Source organism: Chanos chanos, chromosome 15 (assembly GCF_902362185.1).
Source record: "Chanos chanos chromosome 15, fChaCha1.1, whole genome shotgun sequence".
Lineage (NCBI taxonomy): Eukaryota > Metazoa > Chordata > Actinopteri > Gonorynchiformes > Chanidae > Chanos > Chanos chanos.
In genome coordinates, this window is record NC_044509.1 from 9,097,366 (window position 1) to 9,119,865 (window position 22,500).

The 22,500-nt window shown below is 44.3% G+C and overlaps 1 protein-coding gene across 1 annotated transcript in view; it reads left to right on the forward strand.

The window, feature by feature from the left end:
- The window catches only part of LOC115828243 (roundabout homolog 2-like), a 70,799-nt gene that overhangs the window by 9,312 nt on the left and 38,987 nt on the right, over window positions 1-22,500 (forward strand). The window lies entirely within an intron of this gene.

Consider the following 22,500-nt stretch of genomic DNA (forward strand, 5'->3'; position numbering starts at 1 on the left):
TTAGCATCTACATGGCGTTCACCGCATGTTTCCACTCTCAGCTCAGGAAATGAGAAGAGAGACTATACTGGGGATGCTGTATATAAGAATCAATGATGAAATGATTGTTCCACCTAAATAGCTGCACTACACCTGGAGTTTGGAAAGTGTCACTCGGATTGCTATGTGTGTAGTGGGAAGGGGGTCTCACCAGATACTATATCAAATCAGCACATACAAAGGTTTCACGATTACATTATAGTAAAGAAGTAATATATGAACATTAATGCCACAAAATTGACTTCATCGCTTTTTGATGCTCTTAAAAATCTACACAGTTACGTGTATTATTTTTTGATTTTGTTTATAGTTACAAATGTCATTACATTTGTATTTTTATCAAATCCGTTTCCATTAGATGTGATGCATTTTCATCATGAGCTCTTGCATCTAGATCTTCTGAATGAAAAACAGTCTGTAAATTTATGAGTTTGTCTATTCGGGTGGAACTTTTCAAAACAGAGAAAGACGTTAAGGGTAATAAGGATTCAACACAGTGGTTTAGCTCAGTGATAGATGAAGATACGATTATGCCCAAGCGGATCCCCCAGCATGCTTTGCTGTGGCGGTCTGTACGCCGGCTTGCCGCAGATTTTTGTTCTGTCGTTGTTACAGCATGTAGCTGGACTCCCGCTGTTTTGTCAGCGCAGTCGGAGGCTATTTTAATAACATTCATCACCTGCTGACACTGTCAGCAACCCCCAACAACACCCCCACCCCCCCCCCACCTTAGTCGTCTCCTCCACCCAGCATCCTTACGTCTCTCCTCCCCGCAACCGATTCCTATTTCAGACCAACACCCGCAAAGTCCCCACGCCATGCCAGCCCCACGGCACTCTGGGTGAGTGGTGGTTACTGGCATTAGCAGAGCTTTTGACAGGCTATAATAGGTGACAAGATTGCATTAATGATGGATTGCTGAGTGGGTGTGTGGGTGAGAGAGAGAGAAAGAGAGAGAGAGAGAGGGAGGGAGGGAGAGACAGAGAGAGGGAGAGGGAGAGAGAGAGGGAGGAATGGAGAGATGGATGAGAGACTGCAGGAATTCTGGGGTGCTGATAGCGATATATAATTTTGAACTGCTTTAATAGCCCTTAGTCATATGCCCTGCTTTTTAACGACCTCCAGCTATTTGAAGACACAGGCCACACTTCTTGTGGCCACGCCGACAGGCTCGCATACTCAGACGGACACTCCGATCAAATCAACAGATACCGTAAATCAGTCACCGCCCGACCCAGTCAAGTCACAGACAAACCGACATCCGCGTTTAAATCTGGAAAGTGTGAGGATCACATGGACAGAGGGATTTACTGTAAACGTTCTGGTGCTTATAGGTACTGTGAAGTTAAACTGGGTCAACACAGGTTTGAGGTGAGCTCCATCGCTTACCCTGCTGTGGCGCTCGAGCAGAGGTCTTAATGACCTTTGAACATTGAAGTTTCAGCATTTCTCTGAGGTAGAATATTGGCTCTCGGCCAGAGGCTGTTAATCACAGGTCAAGCTTCCTGTCTCTGAGACAGTATGTAACGGGCTCCATGCTGGCCCTACACTTTCCGGAATGGTGACAAGAAGTTTCCTGTCTGTGGACACTGTGTCCTGACCTTGGTGGCTTTAGACAGACAGGACCTTACTCGTGCATTATCTGCCCGCTTACCTTTCTGTCAGCCTGCCTAGCTGCCTGTCTGCCTGTCTGTCTGTCTGTCTGTCCATTTGTCAGTTTGTCTGATTGACTTTCCATTTGACATGTTTTTGCCACTGTGCTCTAAGGCTCTTGAGTCGCAGTCCCCCATGAACCTGTCTAGGGGATGGTCCAGGTCCTAATAGGCTTAAAAGTCATGAGGGTTTTGCCATTTGTCACAAAACTGTCACCATGTGGGGTCTTCCAGCTGCCCCGAACTCTGGGAACGGGGGGGGGGGGGTATATAAAGTAGAGAAGGGGGGTGGGGTCTGTCAGTGGATTATTGTGCTCCACTAGAGCTTCCCTGGGACCCAGGACCGTTCAAAAAGCTCGACTGGTGTCAGGATTTTTTTTTTTTTTTTTTTTGCCTGATGGGAGGAGACACAGTTACTGAATGCACAGTGTGCACTTTGTGTGTCTCTCTCTATGGGTCTGCAATGTGTGTGTGTGTTTGGGTTAGCAAATATGTGTGTGTCTGTATGTGTGTGTGTGTGTGTCTGTATGTGTGTTTGGAACAATGACAGTGAAAATGTGTGGATGGAAGAATGGAAGCAGAGGCATTTTAAGCATGGGGCTGGAACTAATTCCTGCATATTTATCTTGGCTACTGTGAGAAAAGCTAAGGGGTTAGCGTGTGGTGCTAACTGGACCATGTTAACTCCTGGGAACTGGGAACTGTTAACTGTGCTGTGCGTTAGACTGAGACAGATAAGAGGTACAATCCGCTGCCAACTGGACCATGCCAACTTCTCAGATAGATGCACCGTTAGCATGAGTGAGCTGTGGTTTAGCATTTTGGCAGAGACACTCGCAAGTCATTGTACAGAATTCAAAGTAAAGTCTCAAGACTTTCAGCTGGAGTCCAAGTCAGCTGTCAGTTGTTTTAGGGCCAATTCCAAGTAAATTCTTGAGTCTTTGGTCTCAAACATGAATCTAGTTGCTAGTCTCTTTTGGCAGTAAGATGTATTTATAGATTAAAACTGAAGCTTTTATTATTTCCATATGTGTTATTTGAATCACAGATGCAAAACAGAATTTATGTATTCATACTCAATTCACACGTGTTGGCTACATGACTACACACAAATAAATCCTTAATGATCTTTCCTTGCAAGGTGCAATTTATGAATGAATGTGAAATTGCAAGAACACAAAATTTCATCAGGAGTTTAATGGCAGAAAATAGTCACAGTTCAGTACTGGTTGAACATTGGTTTCGGGGTCATTGTTCACTACAGTAGGAAAATAAGACCTGCTTAAGCCAAATAGAGATTTGCTTTTTGTACAATCATTGCCTGTGGATTTCTGAAACATTTTGAAATAATGTTTGGCACATGTCAAGACTTTTCACTCCATACACATGTATGTAAGATTCTCAGTGAGTGCAGGTCTATGGCAGTGCATCTTGAACAATGTGTCGATACACAAGAAAAACATAAGAAAGCATTTCCTTAAAAAATGAATCCATTAAACAATCTTAGTAACTGAAAAAGTATAATTCTATTCCAGATTTTCATTGTCCATGAGTCCTTTATCCAGAATCCGAATCTAGCCTGAAGTCAGTTGAGGATATTTCAGAGTAAAGTCTTCTTGAAGATTTTACATGTTAGTTTGCATTTTCATTTATAAAACTGAACTGAAATGAGCAGGTGTCGCTAACATGAGTTGCCATGTGTATCGTCTGGTGGTAGACTAACATTGCTTGTCTTCCAAGGAACTGTGTATTGTTTTACAAGCCTTTTTGAATGCTTTGTCTATTACAAACATGCACACTGTCTACACAGCCATGCATATGGCCACAAAATAGTTTATTTCACTGTAAGCTGTTACGGTTGAATGGAGGAAAAAAGTGCCTAAAATGAAATGAAAAGGGAAAAAAAAGCAAAAGAGTAAAATAAAGACACTTTATTTTTTTTCCCCAAAGCCTCTTGCTTAGCTTTGATGGAAATGTTTTGACTGAAGGTAGTGATTTGACTGACGAATCTTTCTCTTTTCTCTACCCTTTTTTTCCTCTTTGTCTGCCATTTTCATCTCATCTGCCCTCAATTTCACCCCAACATTCATTTACCCTTTCACTTTTTTTTTTTTTCATATGGGACCTATCACAATTTTCCGTCCGTACTTTTTTATGTTCCCTTGTCCTCTTATTCTCAGCATCTCTCTCTCTTTTTTTTTTTTTCTAAGTCTGTTATGCACAGGTAAATGCCAAAAAAATAACGAAAACACTTGAGCAAATGAGGGATGCAAACCTTAAATTAATCGAACAGTTAACATACAGCCATGCAAAGATTCTTTTCTTAAAAGTCTGGACATGCTAGGTTCACCGTTATATTGACTACAGTGACTAGAGGAAGAGCGACTGTGGAAAACTGGCGTCTGTTTGGGTATGTTTGGCAGGAGTTTGATGAAAACTGCTCTACTTGATGGTTTTTTTTTTTTTCTTTTTGAAGAACAGTGGCTAAGACGACGGTGGTATGGCAGACTGAGGGAGAGACGACAGCGGCTAGGGTCAGCTGTGTGCAAAAGCACATAACCTTTCACAATACTGTGTGGGCTGATGATCCAAGACAAGACAAACAAGCAGGCCAGAATCCATCGACTTTAAATATCAGTCTAAAACGCCAAGCAGGCAGTTTCATCAGGAGCGGGACTATTTTCGTGACATAATTTAGATCCACTCCAGTCCTATGAGGGCAGGATAAATGCCAATAAATACAGAGGTGTCCTGAGAGACTACCTGCAGCGCATTTTAAAGCCTTTTTCTGTCCGGACTGGTGTGGTCTTTTTCAGCACGGCGCTGCTTCCATTCACGTGGCACGAGTGATCAGTGGTTTGAGCATGGTTTGGTTTGAGAATGGTTTGAGCAGCGTAAAATCCATTTGCCAAATTGTTCTTAAGTCCCTCCATTTTTTGGACACAGGTGCAGCTAAAATATATGTAAATAAAGGAGGTAAGGGGGTGGGGGGGTGTGGCGAGACGGGGTGGGCAGAAAAAGACGGAGAGATCTTTTTCAGCATGGCAGTACTTCCATTCACGTAGGGTGAGTGGTCACTGAATCATTTGAGCATCATTAAATCCACATGCCAAATTGTTCCTAATGTTCTTCCTTTTTTTCGAACCCAAACGTAGCTAAAATATGTGTAAACAAAGCAGGTAAGGGCAACAGAAAAAGACGGAAAGAGGTTTTGAGAAAGACAACAAAGGAAGTGAGGGAACAAACAGTTGAAGGCACAAAGGACTTATGAGAGGACGGAGAGAAGATGTAGTCAGCACATCCACACACATGTTCACACACACACACACACTTTTTTTTTTTTGTCCCCCTTACCCACCTGCTGATTGTGGCTTAGCAGAGGCAGACAATCAAAGGAGTGTTGGCCTACAGAGTCAATCAGAGCTTCATTAGGGAGCTAAATGAGTTTTTATGGATTTAATAGGTGACCTGCACACCTGTGCTGTGCTGTGCAAATCCAACAGGGCTCCTGGTCCTGGCCCAGAGTCCATCGGGAAATTAAAAGGCTTCGCAGAAAGGCCAGGAGTTAATGGTTTCTGTTTAGTCTCAGTAAAATCCGCTAATTAGTTAATCAAAGATTGTGCCCTCTTCCTACTGGCGTAAACACACATGCAAGTACATTAGACACTGGGCTCACTACCTCACTAAAGCCAGCCTATGTGATGAACTGTCGCGTACAGACTCTGTATGTGTGTGTGTGTGTGTGTGTGTGTGTGTGTGTGTGTGTGAGCGTGTGCTTAAACTTACAGGGGGTTGGGGTACTAATGTGTTGTTGGGCACACTGAGTGGTGAAGTTCTGGTGCAGTGTGAAAGCTTAGCATGACGCATAATGTATTGAATGACTTTATGATGGATGAGACACATTGGAGGATCAGTTAAACAATAAGAAATCAATTCAAGGAAAGACAAGCTCATTAGACGTAGCGAGAGGGGAGGGGCTGGGAGTTCTCAGACAATATCCCTCTCCAGCAACAATGGAAGAACCAAAAGACAAAATCCTACAATGGATGAAGATTCAGTCTCAGTGCTGTTTCCTGTCATTTTGTTGCTTTTCTTGTCTCAGGTTGAGTGTATCTCCCTTAACATTTCTGGTGGTTGAAAGAGGTTTTAGTCACTTAGTCATGAGACTAAATATATACAGTAATACCTATGTAAATAATTCCTCTTCTACATCTTTCTCTCTCTTTCTTTCACATTGCTGGGGGTTAGGAAGTGAACATCTGTCCTGTCAGCCAAAGGGGCCTCAGTAGTAGCTGAATTATTCATATGTCTTAGCCTACAAACCCGTTTATGTAGGCCAGGCTACAATCTCTCCTGTCTCTTCACAAACTCTCTCTGCTCTTTCTGACCTTGCTATCCACTTACTCACCTAGAAATCTTTCAGTGACATCATCAGATTAAAAGCCTGCCGTTACAGTTTTACTCCGTGGCAACAATGATGCAAGATTTACAGAAAAACAGAAATATTGATTTATTCATGAAAGTTTGTGCTTGCTCCTTTTACAAAAATAGATAAATAAATAAAAGATGGCTTACATCTGACATCTGTGTAAGTAGGTTGGTCACGTTAGGTAAGTGGCTTCTCTCATCCCTTCTCTTTTTCCTTTACATCCTTTTTTCCCCTGGATTCACTCACTCTCTTTCCCCTCCCTTCCTCCCTTTCTCACGTTTTCCCCCCCATTAAGAAGATGTTCGGGACTGCGGTGGATTGTCTCCTATATTTGGACACAATCCTCATCAAATTGGCGAGAGAGTGGGCAGATGTCAGGAACAGCTGCACGGTGATAGGCTAAACCTCTTGAACCTGTCAATCAGTGTGTTTGTCTTAATTCATTCGCTGACATGGTGTGAGAGGTAATTGATTAAATGCAATCTCGCTCAATTAGCGTGTAGCTTTCTCCATTATGTGATACATACTCCTTGGTTGGGGGGGGGGTGTACGCACGGTGGGATTAGCGTCTGTTTGCCCGACGGTTCGCCTCCAAACACAGCATTCCGACAGTTAAACATGCCCCCACCGTCCATCTATCACCGCCCCCAAACATTACCATATCTTTTAACTCCTTCATCGTTTTCCTCTCTTTCATTCTTCATTTAACCCTGTGTCACCCAGCCTGTTTCTCTTTATGTGTCTCCTTCACATCTACTTAATTCAGCGACTCTTTGCTGTTTCAACCACACAGCATCGAGAACACTCACAACCCCCCCCCCCCCCCCCCCCCCCCCCCACCCCCCGTCTTCAGCCGAAGTCAGAAAAGCTTCTTTCCCAATACAGTTTGCCTGTTTTCATCCAAGCACATGAACCAGGTTTCCGTTGTGATCTCAGAAGAGCACAGGTGTAGCCTGCGAGCCAAAGGCAATCTCCAATCCCAGGGCTGGGATGTAAATCGAGAGAACAGTTGCCCTTAGTAACAAAAGCAGATAGGATGGGATGGGGCGGGGGGGGGGGGGGATTGGATTATGGGAAGAGCAGTGCTCTGCTGGTTAGTGTTAGTTAGGGATCATGCCTCAGTGCGTAATGTGCACTTGTCCATTGGTGCAGATGTTGAGTGTGTAGGGACTAAGGGCGGCAGACTGACCGTTCTGACTGACTGTGTGTGTGTGTGTGTGTGTGTGTGTGTGTGTGTGTGTGAGAGAGAGAGAGAGAGAGCAAAAAAAAAAAAAAAACCAGGAGAATGGCTTAGTGTGTGCGGCCTGCACAAGCAGCTGTTTCCGCACAGTGTCTGTGTGTTTGTCATCTGGCCAGTAATCTGGTCAGTGAAGGGCATTGAGATTACTGAAGAGAGAGGGTATAGACCCCAGCTGTCTGTTCCCTCTGGAGCACCCTGAGACACACACCCCTCCCATGTGTTCCCCTCTTTTCCCCAACACACACACACACACACACACACACACACAAACAAAATTGTAAGAATTAGGGCAGTGGGCCCATTGCTGCCTATAGAGAAGTATCTAGAAGAACTAACTATCTTTCTCTTTCTTGCTCTCTTTCTTTTTTTTTTTCTTGATCTCACTCCTCCTCTTCTCTTGCACTCCTCAGGGCCTCTGGCTTTCTTCCCACTAGTCATGTTCTCTTGGCTGGGTGATGCATGCATTTCTCTTGTGTTTTCTTGATGCTAATTCATATAGACGTCTTGCACGGCATTGTGGGATGCCGCTTTCGGTCATATTTCACCACAGGATGTAATTCTGTTGATGATGATGAACCTGCGGGGCTCATCATCTTTTTTTCTCCCCTTTTTTTTTTCTTTCTTTCATTATTCATCAGCGCGCAGATATGTAGCGCTGGACAGAAGAGGTTTTCATAGATCTCTAATGATGCACCTTCAGTTAGGACTAACAGAAATTCCAATTCATCTTCTTTTACAGTTTGAGATCCATATAATATTCCTCTATGTTCACTTCTTCTCTCTGAAGTACTTTGTCCTGCTGTTTATGAGAGAGATTTGATATTCCCTCTCATATCAGAAGTTGTGTGGAATTCAGTTATGCCATCTTGCGACAGCATATGTGGTGATCAACAGTTTTTATGCAGTAACAAGTCCATAACTTCATCCCTCGAATAGTTTATTTATTGATTGATTTATTCTCTCAAATCATTTTCCACCGCATCTCCCTCATATAGATTGCATGCACTTTGCGTTCTGAGCAGTGCATGAGATGTAGAGAGAGAGAGAGAGAGAGAAAGAGAGAGAGAGGAAAAGAGGGAAAATCCAGGCAGAGGAAACGGGAGGAAGAACAAGAGAACACAGAAGGAATGAGAAAAGGAACAGAGAGAACAGAAGTGGTCAGTCTGTGTTTTTTGCCCTCTACAGAGGTAGAGTGGTGGGGTAGGATGGGGTGGGGGTGGGGGTGGGGGTGGGGGGTCTGGGTAGCAGCACTTGAGCCCTCCAGCATAATGTTGTTTGTTGGGGGAAGGAAAGAGAGAGAGGAGGGGAGAGAGAGAGAGAGAGAGAGAGAGAGAGAGAGAGAAAGAGAGAGAGAGCCTGTCTGTGTTGAGGACTCAGGAGCTGCAGCAGTAATGAAAGTTTCCCTGCAGTGAGTGCTCTGGCGTAATTACGCTCACTGGAGCCTGTGGCGTCTGTCTCGTGCGCCGGCTCTCGCATTAGACGAGCAGACAAAACAAGAGGATAGGCAGTCTCCACTATCTCCATAGCATGCCATCTTCCTCAGTCCCTTCTGCTACGGTCAGAGCCGTGATGTGGGTAATGCAATGAGATTGCGCGAGTACAGTAACCCACAGCAATGGAAGGCAAACCATGGGAAGGCTGTGGAAATGAAAACGGTCACGGTACCGGAGGTCAACCATTCTTAAGCCTTTATTCCTGCTCTTTAATTCAACACCCAGGCTTAGTTACAGTGAAAAAAAAAAAAAAAGAACATAACAAAAAAAACCGTGGAAACCGATGCCTGTGAGTGTGGACCTGTTTACTGTGAGCTTTTTTTTTCTTTTTTTTTTCCCCAAAGGTTCTCTATCTGTGATTTTTTTTTTTCTTCTCACATCATCATATTCATAATTATTGTATCTTCTCTTTAAGAACGCCTCTTAATTAGGCACCCAAACCCCTAAGAGATATCTGTGATAGTGAGGGAATGAAAGAGATCACACCCTTACTCCACCAGAGACCAATTAAGAGCAGGGAAGCTGTGAAGTTCACGTGAGGTGTGCGTGTGTGTATGTGCCTGAGTGTGTGTGTGTGTGTGTGTGTGTGTGTGTGCGTGTGTGTGTGTGCACGTGTGTGTGTGCGCGCGTGTGTGTGTGTCTCGCTCTGTCTCCGTGTGAGTACAACACGTGATGGACAGTTCTGCCTTGAAACAGTAGAATCTTGATGGAAAGAATGAGGAGGAAGCGAAAGAATGGGAGCTAAGATGGATGATGACAGATCGGCTTCCGTCCTCAAAAAACCATCTCCTGAATTTCAGCATTCATCGCCTTTGTGTGCAGCAGGGACATGTGAATGTTTTAATTAGTCTGAGAGCTGAAGTTAAAGCAGAATGCTTTGAGTGGTATCCTTCTGTGTTTGCTCAATTAAACAGTGATTGTGTCTAATTGCCTCAGCAGCTAAGGTTTGAAATGAGAACGCGTATTAGCAGGGCTGTGCTGATGTCGATGGCTCATTTTTACTATGTTACAGTCTTTTGGGAGAAATCAAATATTTGATGGAGCCAATAATTGCATTCCTTCTCTGGCTCTTTCTCCCTTTCACTGTCGGTTTTGTCCATTAACGGATACACTTGCCAACGCAGCAGTATCCAAAGCAGTGTTCGCTAATGTCAGTGTGAAATGAGCTTTTACAGGCAGCAAATCACTGTGGAATCATTATGCATCCCCACATCTCTGTCATCATCAGGGTTTATATTAAAAAAAAAAAAAAATCAATATCAGTTACATCAATAAATCAATTTAGTATAATATGAGCATATCAGTTTGATGTTGAATATAAAATACTGCATTTAGCAGTTCTTAATTTATCCTAATGAGATTTTTTTACCCCCTTTTTTTTTTTTTTTTTTTTTTTTTAAATAAGCCAGCTCTTGAAATGGTATCATTTCCTCAATCACTTTTCTCTGCAGCAAAGTGTTCAGATATACATTACTTCCCTCCCCTCCTGCTGTGCCCGTTTTTTTTTTTTTTTTTGCTCTCTTTTCCTTTTCGTCTTTTTTCTCTCACTCTCTCTCTCTCTCTCTCTCTCTCTCTCTCTCTTCTTAGAAGGACGGGCGTCTGAAGCAAGGTTATTTGAATTTGGCTGAGTTCTTTCTCCCGAACATGTTTGGGTTGATTTCTGAGTAATGTCTGCTGCAGCGGTCTTATCACCTCTCCACACACCTGCTTTCCTCTGTGTGCGACTCTCTTAATGCGCCTTCATCAAAGACTCCTATCGGCTTATGTTCCACTCGCTCTGGACCTTCCACCATCCCTGAGCCCTTAGCCGCAGTCATCCCTCCCTCAGCGCGAGCGGGTTTACTGATGGAGAAAGGCTCGCGGGAGGGTGCGGTGTTGACGGATGACTGTGAGGATACGTTGGGCGTATAGTCTGTAATTCTCAGAAGCGTCATTAAAGTCAAGCAAATAACGTTGTTAAACGACTGGCGCAAAGTATTCAGGAGAAAAAAAAAAAAAACGTTTGGATAAGAGGATTGACAGAACTGTCTCCCCTGGTTCTGTAGTTCCAGGAAGATGAGAAAGGGAAAAGTTTTGGTACGTTGAAATGGTTCAGTGGTGTTGCTATGCGCATTTGGCTAGTGTACTGGAGGCTAAAAGCGAAAAACCAAGCTGAAAACAGCGGAAAGCACTCTAGACAGACAACACATTCACCACAGGGGAGAAGAGAGAGAGAGAGAGAGAGGGAGAGAGAGAGAGAGAGAGAGAGAGAGAGAAAGAGAGAATGAAAAAGAGCGAGAGAGATGGAGGTTTTGATGCTGACAGCAGTGACATGGAGAAACAAAGGGGTATAGACAGAGACAGAAAATGAAAAAAGACTGATAAAGGATTGTGCTAGAAAAAAAAAAGTTTATGACAAACAGTGAGACCGCATTCCTTTTGCTGTATTTTCTTTTAGCCATAACGCTTTATTAACAGCATACATTTTACAGACTATTTATTACATTGTTATTACATGTATAGTACAATCTATACAGATAAATACTACTAATTATATGCTATCCATGATTAGGGTAACAGTGTATATTATACAAAATGCATGTGTCAGAATTTGAAGCTTCTCTATTCTCTGTATAATGCTCTTCATTAAGTGTAGCTGTACTTTGCCTTTAATGGTCTTTTGAGAATTAGAACTAGGCTGTTTAACCAGGGCTTTCAGTGTTGAGCTACTGTCTCAACACTCATCCACCTCTCTGTCATCCATCCTTCCCTCTCTGTCTGTTTCCCACCCCACGACAGCAGGCTTCATCAAACAAGCCAGGCTAATTAACATCATCACAACTATACCTGAGCCTCTGTCCTCTCACAGACTGGCTAACATCGCCTCTCTCATATCTCCTTCATTCTTTTACTCTCTCCTCTGCCCTCCCTCCTTTCCTGCTCTCTCTCTCTCTCTCTCTCTCTGTTTCCACACACACTGGCTGGGAGACAGCTGTGTGCTGTTTTAATTGACAGGGTCACTCAGGCTGTTCGGCTGAACATGTTTGAATTGCTAATTAAATGAAACTGGGCTGGAAATCCAGGAAATGAGAAGATTGACTGCTGCTCGATCTCATCTTGTCTTTCTTTTTGGTTTTTTTTTTTTATTTTTCCTTGTGTCCTTTGTCTCTGTGTGCCTCTCTGCCTAATGTATGAGGGACGAAGGAGAGGTACGTCTGATAATGATTTTTTAACGAGCATGTTGAGTTATTCATTTTCTGCAAATGTTGTGTGAAATCCAGTAGACCAGGAATGCACTCAGTAGAAAAACAAAAAAAAGGCACACACACACACACAGCTGTCGGTTGGGCTGTGTTGGGTGACTCTCTGGAGAACAGCAGCATTAATAACAGTAAGTGGATAATGTCCTAGCTCATATGAGCATTGGAATGGAGGCTTAAGCACAGCTTAACTTCAGCCATGGACTGGCCTCCGACATGGGGGAGTCGGAGACAGGGTGATGGTACTATCAGTGTATGTGTGTGTGTGTGCGTGTGTGTGTGTGTTGTGTGTCTCTGTGTGTAGCCATTTTCACCTCAGGTTTACACTCTGCTCACACACACACACACATATACACACACGCACGCACACACACACACACACATACACATTCACACACATAGACAATGAAAGCCACTGGCTGTTGTACTAAGCTCTTTAACCCAGTGTATCTGAGGTCTCTGAGGGGTTAAACAGTGCTCAGACCAGGTGAGACAGCAGACAGGATCATCTGTAATTCAGCCCTCTGACAGGAAATATGCCACACACTAACCCTGGCTCTCATAATGAAAAAGAAAGAAAAACATGGCCTTCCCGAGCTGTTAGTCTGATGGGAGCTCCCCATTGAGGAGACCTGGAGCAAGCCTGGCTTTGGGCACACGTTTGACGCTGAAAGTATTACAGAGTGGGAGGGGGAGGAGCTTAAACTCTGAACCCTTGGATGAGATAGTGTATTATATTATTTATGCACCGCACAGACGTGATTTTCATATAGTGTATGCACTCCCCATGTCACTATCTCTCTCGCTCACTCACTTGCTCGCTCGCTCGCTCACTCACTCAGACAGAGAATCGAGTTTACTGGTCTTGGTGAACATCCAGAAGGCTCTGTTTGGCAGTTAGGACTTCTTTTATACATAACAGCTATTGGCAAGGTTCCTTTGTCAGGAGAGACAATTCATTTTAGACAATTCATTTGTTCTTTTAATAGAGCATTTTTTCTTAAGAACAAAAGAAAAAAAAAAATAGCCATGTATTAAACCACACTCCTGGCTCCTGTACGTCGGTCCAAATTTTGGAACAGTTAAGGATATTTCACAGCCAGACACCGGTACAGTGACTATGATCAAATTCACACACTGTGACATTTAAACAGTAGCTTCAATTATTAAAACTGACTCCTCACTGAACCCATCAATCAAATGTGCACATTAAATCCACCACATATACATCATTCTGACAGAGAAAGTTAACTGTGTCTTGGAGACGGCCCTTAGTTTCAATCGAATTAACAAGAGGGCTATAAAGAATGACGTCTCCCCACGCTTTCTCAGTACATCTGGGTTAATGGAGAGGCACTGGCCAAAGCTGTTATGGGCGCTTAGATCTCTCACGTCAACATTGGCTAAATGTTCCACAGAGGCTGATAAACACAGTCAGGAGAAGGTGGAGCAGTCTGTTGTGAAGATTCGTACTTTTTTGGGGCGGTTTGTGTTTTTTGTTTTTTTTTTTCTTTTTCAATGCCTCAATGATCTCCACAGCTGCACCATCTCTGATAGCGTCTACGTGTTTACATACCGGCTCATTGTAAATAGCTGGACTGCGCGTGTCTGTTTGTAGCTTTTGCAATGTGCACACGTCAGTTTGGAATGAGAGTTCAGTGGAGTGGAGTTTGGTACATGTCACGGGTCCCTGAATTGTGTATGCTGTGGGTTTTTATACACGCGCTGTCAGAGTAGGTTAGTTTTGCCCATCTTCCTTCGCTCTTCTGAAGAACTGTCAGCGAAGAGTTGAGTCTTTATGTGGACCTACCATATGCCGTTAATGGATGGCATTCGTGGCAGTTTCGGGCGACACGTTTGAGGCTGCAGTACGTGTTTGCTGCGTGTGTTTTTGACCATTTATTCATGTGAAGGTGTCGGAGGCGCATGTGTCCCCAGTCGCTCCGCTTTAGGGTCTTCCCGTCTTCATTTACTCCAGGTGTCCTCTCTCTCTCTCTCTTCTTCTTCTTCTTCTTCTCTCGCTTTCTTGCTCTCTCTCTCTCTCTCTCTCTCTCTCTCTCTCTCTCTCTTTCCTGCTTTCTTGCTCTCTCTCTCTCTCTCTCTCTCTTTCCTGCTCCTGCTCTCTCTCTCTCTCTCTCCTCCTCTCTTCATCTCGCTCTTCCTCTCTCGCTTTCTCTCTCTCTGATGGTAGCAGATGTGCAGTTACCGTGTGGGCTTTGGGAGCAGCTGGCTGAGCGGTGCCAGTGGTTGGCCTAATGAAAAGGCTGTGTGCTGTGCACTGGGTTAGCTTTGGGCCGGTGGCATGTGACGGCTGTGGGACATCTCTCCGGGGGAGTAGGTTTGACAGCAGCCATCCTGCTTGAGACCGCAGCCAGAGACGCACCACCGGCCACAGCAAGCTGGCTGCACTCAACTGCAACTTTGTAGATACTACAAAAAAAGAAAAAAAGCCGTACCTTCACAGCCAGCATGTGTGGATCCATATCCTAGCCTCTGTCATTATAGAGACAGCTCTAGAGCCTAACCATCTCTCTCTCCCTCTCTCCATATCCTAGCCTCTGTCATTATAGAGACAGGTCTAGAGCCTAGCCATCTCTCTCTCCCTCTCTCCATATCCTAGCCTCTATCATTATAGAGACAGGTCTAGAGCCTAGCCATCTCTTTCTCCCTCTCTCCACTCTCCATATCCTAGCTTCTGTCATTATAGAGACTGCTCTAAAACCTAACCATCTCTCACTCTCTCTCTCTGTCTCTCTCTCTCTCTCTCTCTCTCTCTCTCTCTGTCTGTATGTCTGTCTGTCTGTATGTCTGTCTGTCTCTCTCTGTCTCTCTCTCTGTTTCTCTTTGTGTGTGTGTGTGTGTGTGTGTGTGTGTGTGTGTGTGTGCATGTGCGTGTGCATGTGTGAGGCTCTTGTTCATTCTCTGTCTCTCTCGTTCCCTTCACTGTCTCAGTCTTTCTCTTCCTCTATCAGAGTATGCCTCATCGTATTCCATCATAAATAATTTTTTTACTTCACTTAACTTATTTAAGAGAGATGGGTTAGCGTGGCCACTCACTAATTCATTAACTTCCCTGTGAAACAGACATATCGTTACATGCATCCCACTGAATTGGAATGAGCCCTTAGCTGCCAGAGGGGGAGAACTTTTAATAGAATAATGTTCTTTTTACTCTAATTACTAAAGGATGGGAAAAAAAGTACAGGCTCAAAACTTCAGTTTAGTGCAAGGAGATTGAACACTTTAATGTTGGAAAAGTTCCCTAGTGACAGACCGCGGAGCGTAATTGAACAATGCCCCGATAAGTCTCTCTCTTTGTCGAAAGTCTCTCTTTATTAATGGCTAATTTAAGACTCTTCATCAATCAAACGACTGCGGTGATATTAAACAGAAAGCTCATCAGTTTGGTTGGCCTTTCTGTCGACAGGCAGACTATAGCAGTGAAACTGAGCATTATTAAAACAAGCCAACGGTGATTAAGCCGTACACAACAGCACAACAGCACCTCATCAGCACTGAGGGTCTATTCCTCAATATGTCAATATGGCTTCACTTATTAGGGAGCGAGACAAGTGATAGCTGGTCAGGATGAGACCGGGGAAGACGAGGATCTCAGCAGGGGGCAGAATGAAGAGAGGTCAGTGCTCCACCCTCCCACAGGTGGGAGTCAGAGAAAGGACACTCCCTTCACCTTGTCTTCACTGCCCCATCCCCCCCCCCCCCCCCCCCCCCCACCACCCACCCCCCACCACCTCCTCTCGCTTTGATCTCAGCCACTTCAGTGAGCTCCACTCAGGCTGGGAGAATCTCTGTAGGAAGTACTGGGAGGAGGCAGTTAAGGGCACTGGATGCTCAGGAAAGAAGATGTGGGAGAGAGAGGGAGTGTGTGTGTGTGTGTGTGTGTGTGTGTGTGTGCGTGCTTTATGCATGTGGATGGTTGTGAATGTGTGCTTGACAAGCGGGGTAAAGAGATTAGCAGACATAGACAGATTGTTGTTAGTTCAGATGAGATAAAAATGTTTTTTACTTTGTGGTGTATAGAGATGTGTTAATTGTTGTCTGTGAAGTTTTCTGCAAATAAAAGGGTCCTTATTTACAAAGGAAATGAGTCTAGTGTGAACCAGAATTTTCACATTTTCAATTTTGTATTACATTTTGTATTTTGTATTTTGTGTTTTATTAGCTGCTTGCATGTAGATATTTTTAAGCATGTAGATTTTTTTTAGTAGGAAAATGATTTTTTTTTTTGGAAATCATAGGGAAAAAAGGTTATTGACCCATGATGTCATGTAAGAGAATACCCCTCAGCAACAAGAGCTTTCTCTGGATTAAATTTTACATTCAGAGATGATGCTATTATAGCTTTATCCAGATTATCTGATCCGAGATGGACCAATGTCTTTGTAAAGGATGATACTATAGGACATGTTTTTTCCTTGGTTTTATTTTGGTGGATCGGTGAGAGGGCGAGTTATTGTATGTGTGTGTCTGTGTATGTGTGTGTGTGTCTGTGTCTGTGTGCGTGGGTGTGCATTTGATTCCTTCTCATGACATTTGAAATCTGAAATGCAAACAGCTCCGCTAATGTCTGAATATTCACTAGTGGTATAAACAAGCATGGAATGCACAGGCAGAGCGGTTCCCTCACGACATTTGCTCTGGCTTATCTGCAACTAAAGAACTATTAAATGGCCCGGCCGACACGAACATTACAATGTCACAAATAGATTGTAAAAAAAAAAGGGGGGGGGGTGCGGGGGCGGGGGCGAGGGCGAGGGCGAGTGGGCAGGCTGCAATCCAGCAAATATCCCTACGAGCGCACTCATTGGAAATAAAACCTGCTTACAGGCGCTCGGATGTGGCCTTCGCCGCGGCGCTGTAAAAGTTAGTGAGTGAGGTTTCAGAAGTCCCCCGCCGTCGTGGATTACGCTGTCTGCTGAGATGGGCCGCAAGGCAGCTGCTACAGCTCATATCCCTTAAATGTGTTTACTCTGACCTGCAGGGGACACGCAGGACGCGCAGCCCCTCCACGAAATGACAGACAGACCCTGCTCACACACTTAGCCCTTTTTTCACCCCACCGCACCTATAGGATGGTCTTCGGCGTGGCGTTTGTACTTTTTTGTTTGGTTTGTTTGTTTGTTTGTTTGTCTGAGTATAAATGCTACGCAGTCCATTTATGAGGTCGCTTGTAAAATATTAGATAGAATAAGATAGTTATTTCAGTATATTTGGTAAACTACGCGCAGACATGGTTCAGTGCAGCACAGCTCTGGAAAAAGTGTCCTTAGAGCAACCTGAATTGGTAACTGTCTGCTTCTCTCTCTCTCTTTCTCTCTCTCTCTCTCTCTCTCTCTCTCTCTCTCTCTCTCTGTGTGTGTGTGTGTGTGTGTGTGTGTAATAGGCAGAGAGAAAGAAGACAATATCCCCATAACTAGGCTACTGTGCATTCGGTAATAATCCTCTTGAGATCGATGGGTTGTTTTTCTTTTCCTTGTCCTGGTCGTGCTCTAAAATGACACATTGTATTTGGGTTTTCGTCATTGTGTGAAAGTCTGCAACTTCCTGCGGAAAGCGAAGGATAATTAAAGGGGAAAAACAGTTAAAATACTCCCCCCTCCATCCTCCACTTCTGCCTCTCCACCCCTCCACCTCCACCTCCATTACTCCCACCTCTTCTATTCATGTCCTCCTGTGATTATATTCCAAAAAATATACTCAGATGGCACAGATGGTATTGTCAAATCGATGTCAGTATTAATTCGAAGGACTTTTTTGTTAGTACATCTCTAATTACTTTAGAGCGTGATAGTAAATAATGATAGCAATAACTGAACACTTAAGTCTGGCTGTAAAAATGAATAAATAAATAAATAAATAAATATATATATATATATATATATATATATATATATATATACATATATATATAAGCCTTTAAAAAAATAAATAAAACTTCTATGTGCCAGTAAATTATAAGCACCAAAAACAATAACGGCATGGTTATTTTATCCCTTTTCCCATTTGCGTGTGCTGATAGCTATTAGCTCAGTTAGCGCAGTCGCGGGGGTTTCGTGTAAAAGGAGAAGAGTCCGGCTCTTCGTGACTGAGATTCTATGGATGAAGCTGGGAATTTTTACAGTCTCTGAGGGAGTGGGACAGTCCCAGCCAGAGAAAGAGGGGAAAGCATTAATTACCTCTGCAGAGAAAGAAGCTACTCTCGCTGTCGCCGCTGCCGCTAGCCTGCTCCTGCTGAGACCGAGAGAGAGGGGATAAGGAGGGCTTGTGTGGCCCACCCAACCTCCTGGAGAGTGGGATTTGAAGAGGATTATAATCCTAGGGATTATAGTTGACTGCTCTGCTGGAATAAATGACCTTCTACACTTCAAATCCTCAGTGTGCTTTTCAGTAAACACCAATGATGGGCTTGGAAATGGGGCTTCAAAATTCACTTTCACTGGCCTAACCCGTTCTTTTCCTTGTGCGTTTTCTATGATTCAGCGGTTCAAGTGCGTTTCACGATCTCAGATTCCCTCCTCTCCTTTCCCCTCCTTTCCTCTCCTTTCCATATGTTCTCACTCCTTCCTCGATTCTCTCGTTTTACCCCATGGCCCCTGTTTCACCCCTTTCCTTTTGCTCCACAGTGCTAGAAGCCATGCTCAGGTAATTAAAGTCTCGTTATGGGAGATTGTGCAGAACACTAATTAACAGGTCTACTTAGCTGCCACCTCACATGACACCCCCAGTCTCCTAGTTCACCTGAGGCTTTGAGGTTGCCACAGTGACAACAAAGTCCAACCAGGTGAGAAAACTCCCAGTCGTATGTGTGGAGGTTGGAGGTGTGTAGTGTGAGATCTCCCTTTAGCCTCTCTCTGTTTGTAATAGAGGCTGTGAATGTAGATCCTTTGTACTTGTCTGCATTCACATGCTGGCCTGCATGGAGTGGAGTGAGAGAGAGAGAGACAGAGAGAGAGAGAGGAATACCATGGACTCCATGGTAAACCTTTCCTGGAACTAAGGTTTACTATGACTCATCTGATTCAGTTTTAAGATCTGTTTAGTATATAATGATGTCAAACAGGGAAGAATAGAACATTTTATTTCCCTTATGTGTATGCACTCCCTCCCTCTCTCTCTGCTGAGGTTCATAGTTTGTTTTACTTTGTTTTCTACTCTTTTTTCTCTTAGTCTGTAGTTCTTGTTGAAATATTGCTGCAACAACATTTTGACTGACCAAGTTGACAGCATACGACATATTAGTTTTTTTTCCGCTTTTCTTTACTTTGATATTTTACCCATATCATTGCTAGACTGCCTCAGGACACTAAAGCAGATTCTGTGACACTACAGTGCACATACTTCTATAAAACATCCAAGAGCTTTTAATGTGAGGACAGAGAGGCCCAGCTTTATGAAGCCTGGCTTGCACTATCAGCTCAAAGACATAGCAGAGGCCATCCGTCTCTGCAGCCAGCTTAAAAATGATTTACAGGTTATTAGATTGCCTGCAGGGAGGAGAGGCATTATTCTCCTTTATATATATATATATATATATATATATATATATATTCCTTCTCTCTGTTGATGTTTGTGATTTCTGTAATAAATCTTTTTTCCTGTATATCAGTGTAAGGGGAGGAGGAGGCAGCCTGGGTGGTGGCGTCTGGTTCTCATAAGATTGAGACATATACCCTAAGGCCTAGAGCCTTATCAGTTTTTGAAGAGAGAGAGATTGTCTGAATGATGCGTCCGTCTTTGAGACTGCGGGGGAACGTGAATCTTTGCATTCGCACAGCGGCTTGAGTAAATAAATGCCACCGTGCCATTATCTTTAAAGCTCTTTTTGTTGGATTTGTATTTATATCACCCCAACAAGGCAATACTGACCTTTTTTTTTATGTCCATTATGTTCAGTTTCTCCGACCTTAACCCCCCGCTTTACCCCCTGTGGTGGTACTGTCCGTAATTCCTGCATTAATAATGAGTGAATGAATGGCATATTCTAATCTAATCCCTGAAGAATTAGTCTCTGTTAGTACTGTTAGCGGAGGGCTGGTCACGCTGCCGCAGGCTTAGTTCCAGCCGTCTGCCGCCATGCTGTTTATGCTTCAGCATAAGACTGAGAGATGCCTATGGCTCAGCTCCACTGCAGAATTTCCCTGCGTTACGGTTAGTCATCCCGTAGTCTTCCCCAAAAAACACCAGGCGGTGTGAGAGGTTTTGAGTGTACAGACTGTGAACCACAAAACAATCAAGCTCCGTCACACCACGGCTTGTGCTGGGCGACATCAACGCAGTGTCTTACGGCGCAGCTTTAAAGATTGTCTTAAACCCTCCGTTTTAATGAGGACCATTTGGGGGGCTTCGTTCTGACAGACGACGTACGTCCAACGTTCAATCAGGCAGTCTGTACCCTCGGATCCAGACTGCGTTGAAAGGTTGCGTCTGAAACACACACAGATAGAGATTATGGTGTCTTCAGGAGAAACTCTGGCCTCAGTCTGCTGCCTTTAGCCCACTTGGCAGGCCCAGCCTGTGTGAATGCTCCCGTCCTGGCCCTGTCCATCAGTTGGCTGATGTGTTCAGAGAGCAGGACTGGTCTAGGATTATCTGTGTTGATACCTACAGCTGTGCTTGTATTTACTGCCATGTACCAAAGCTGTCATGTGTTGCCCATGTAACATTCCAATTGTTCCAGCTTTACAATGGACGTGGAGAGAAACTGCTTGAAATTTCAACAAAAATAACGTGCAAAACATGTCAATTAGCTTTTTTTGCCTTAAAGCTTCTTATTTGGTGCTCATTTTGAATAAATGTCTTAGTGCAGTCAGGCTATGATGGAAGATTGTAACATTGTGGGCTTATGGTTGCAAAAGAGGCAAAAGATTGGAGGATAAGAGGATGTATCTCTAAATAAAAGCAGATGGAGACAGATTGTGTGCAAGAGATGGAGGGATAGAGTGAAAAGTGGCAAGCAGAGGAGAGAGAGAGTGGGAGAGGGAGGGAGGCAGGGAGAGGGAGAGAGAGAGAGAGAGTCAGAAAGAAAGAGAGAGAGAGAGAGAGAGAGAGAGAGAGAGAGAAATTGTATGTGGGCAGTGTTTGCGCTGAGCTATCTGAATGAATAAGTAAGTCAGCATGAGTGTGACACAGGGGTAACATGCTCCAGGCTGGACTCACTGCTTCTCCACTGTTGGGAGAGACAGAGATCATGACACAAGCAAGAAGGAAATATGTCTGTGTGGGCTGTGTGTGCGAGTGTGTGTGTGTGCATGTGTGTGTGTGTGTGTGTCTAAGTAAGCATGTGTCAGAGGGCATAAGAAGAGGGTGGGGTGTGAAAAGAGGAGAATGTGCTTATGTGTGGGTGTGTGTCTTTTAGAGAGAGAGAGAGAGGGAGGGAGAGAGAGAGAGCATTTGAGAGAAGAGGAGAAAACTGCAGACTGGAACAGAGTAAGAGTGACTGTCTGATTAAGCTCTTTCTCTGGACGTTTGCCACACAAGGCCTCAGGAGGCTGACCAGTTTGTTTTTCTTTACGTTGTTCTCTTCCCTCTCTTTGTCACCCGCGTTTATTCTCGGTGCCAGGCGGGCGGGCGGGCGGGCAGGAGGGGCGTGAAGGGGGGTGGTCGGGCCTCGCAGTGCGGCCAGTGTGGTCTCTCCGCGGTGGAGCTATCGAACAGCAAGACGTTGGCTCTCTGTTTACACAGGCTCAACGGAGAGTACGACGCAGGCAAACGTCCTCCGTCAAGACAGGAGAAAGTCATTATAATCACTATCAGACCAGCTTTCTTTTTTAGCCTTGACTGATTCTCTTTGTCTATCTCTTTATGGAACTGTCATGAATAAAGAATGAATGTCATTTGCAGAGGTGGCATAGCAACCACGGTGATGATAGATCGGGCATATTTATCTATTCGGAGGGCTTGCGGTGGAAGGGGGGCGGGGGGGGGGGTGACAAGAGTTCTGACTGGAGGATGGTATGAATGTGCTGAGTATCTGTACGTGGGAATGTTCTAGGTGTTTAGGTATGCCAAGGCCACTCTGTCCTCTACATCTTGTTCTGGTGCCGTTGTAATAATGTCGTAATTACATGGCCATGTAGACCAATGCTGGGAGGTAAAGGATGGTGGTTTTATCCAAGGGGAGCTAGTCAAATGTGATTAGGGGAGATCTGGGAGGAATAATCCCCCAAAATAAGCTGCTTCAAAGGGGGTTCAGTAGCACCCGTGGGGGAATATCAACGCCCACCCATACACTTCAGCCCATCTGTGCACACTCCTCCATGCCGCCTGCCTGATTGTTCTTTCTGTTCTCTCTCCCTCTTTTTTTCTCTGTTTCTTTCTCTCTCTCTCTCTCCCTCCCTTTCTCTGTCTCCATCTCTTTCTCTGTCTCAGACTCTGAGGAGGGAGAAGT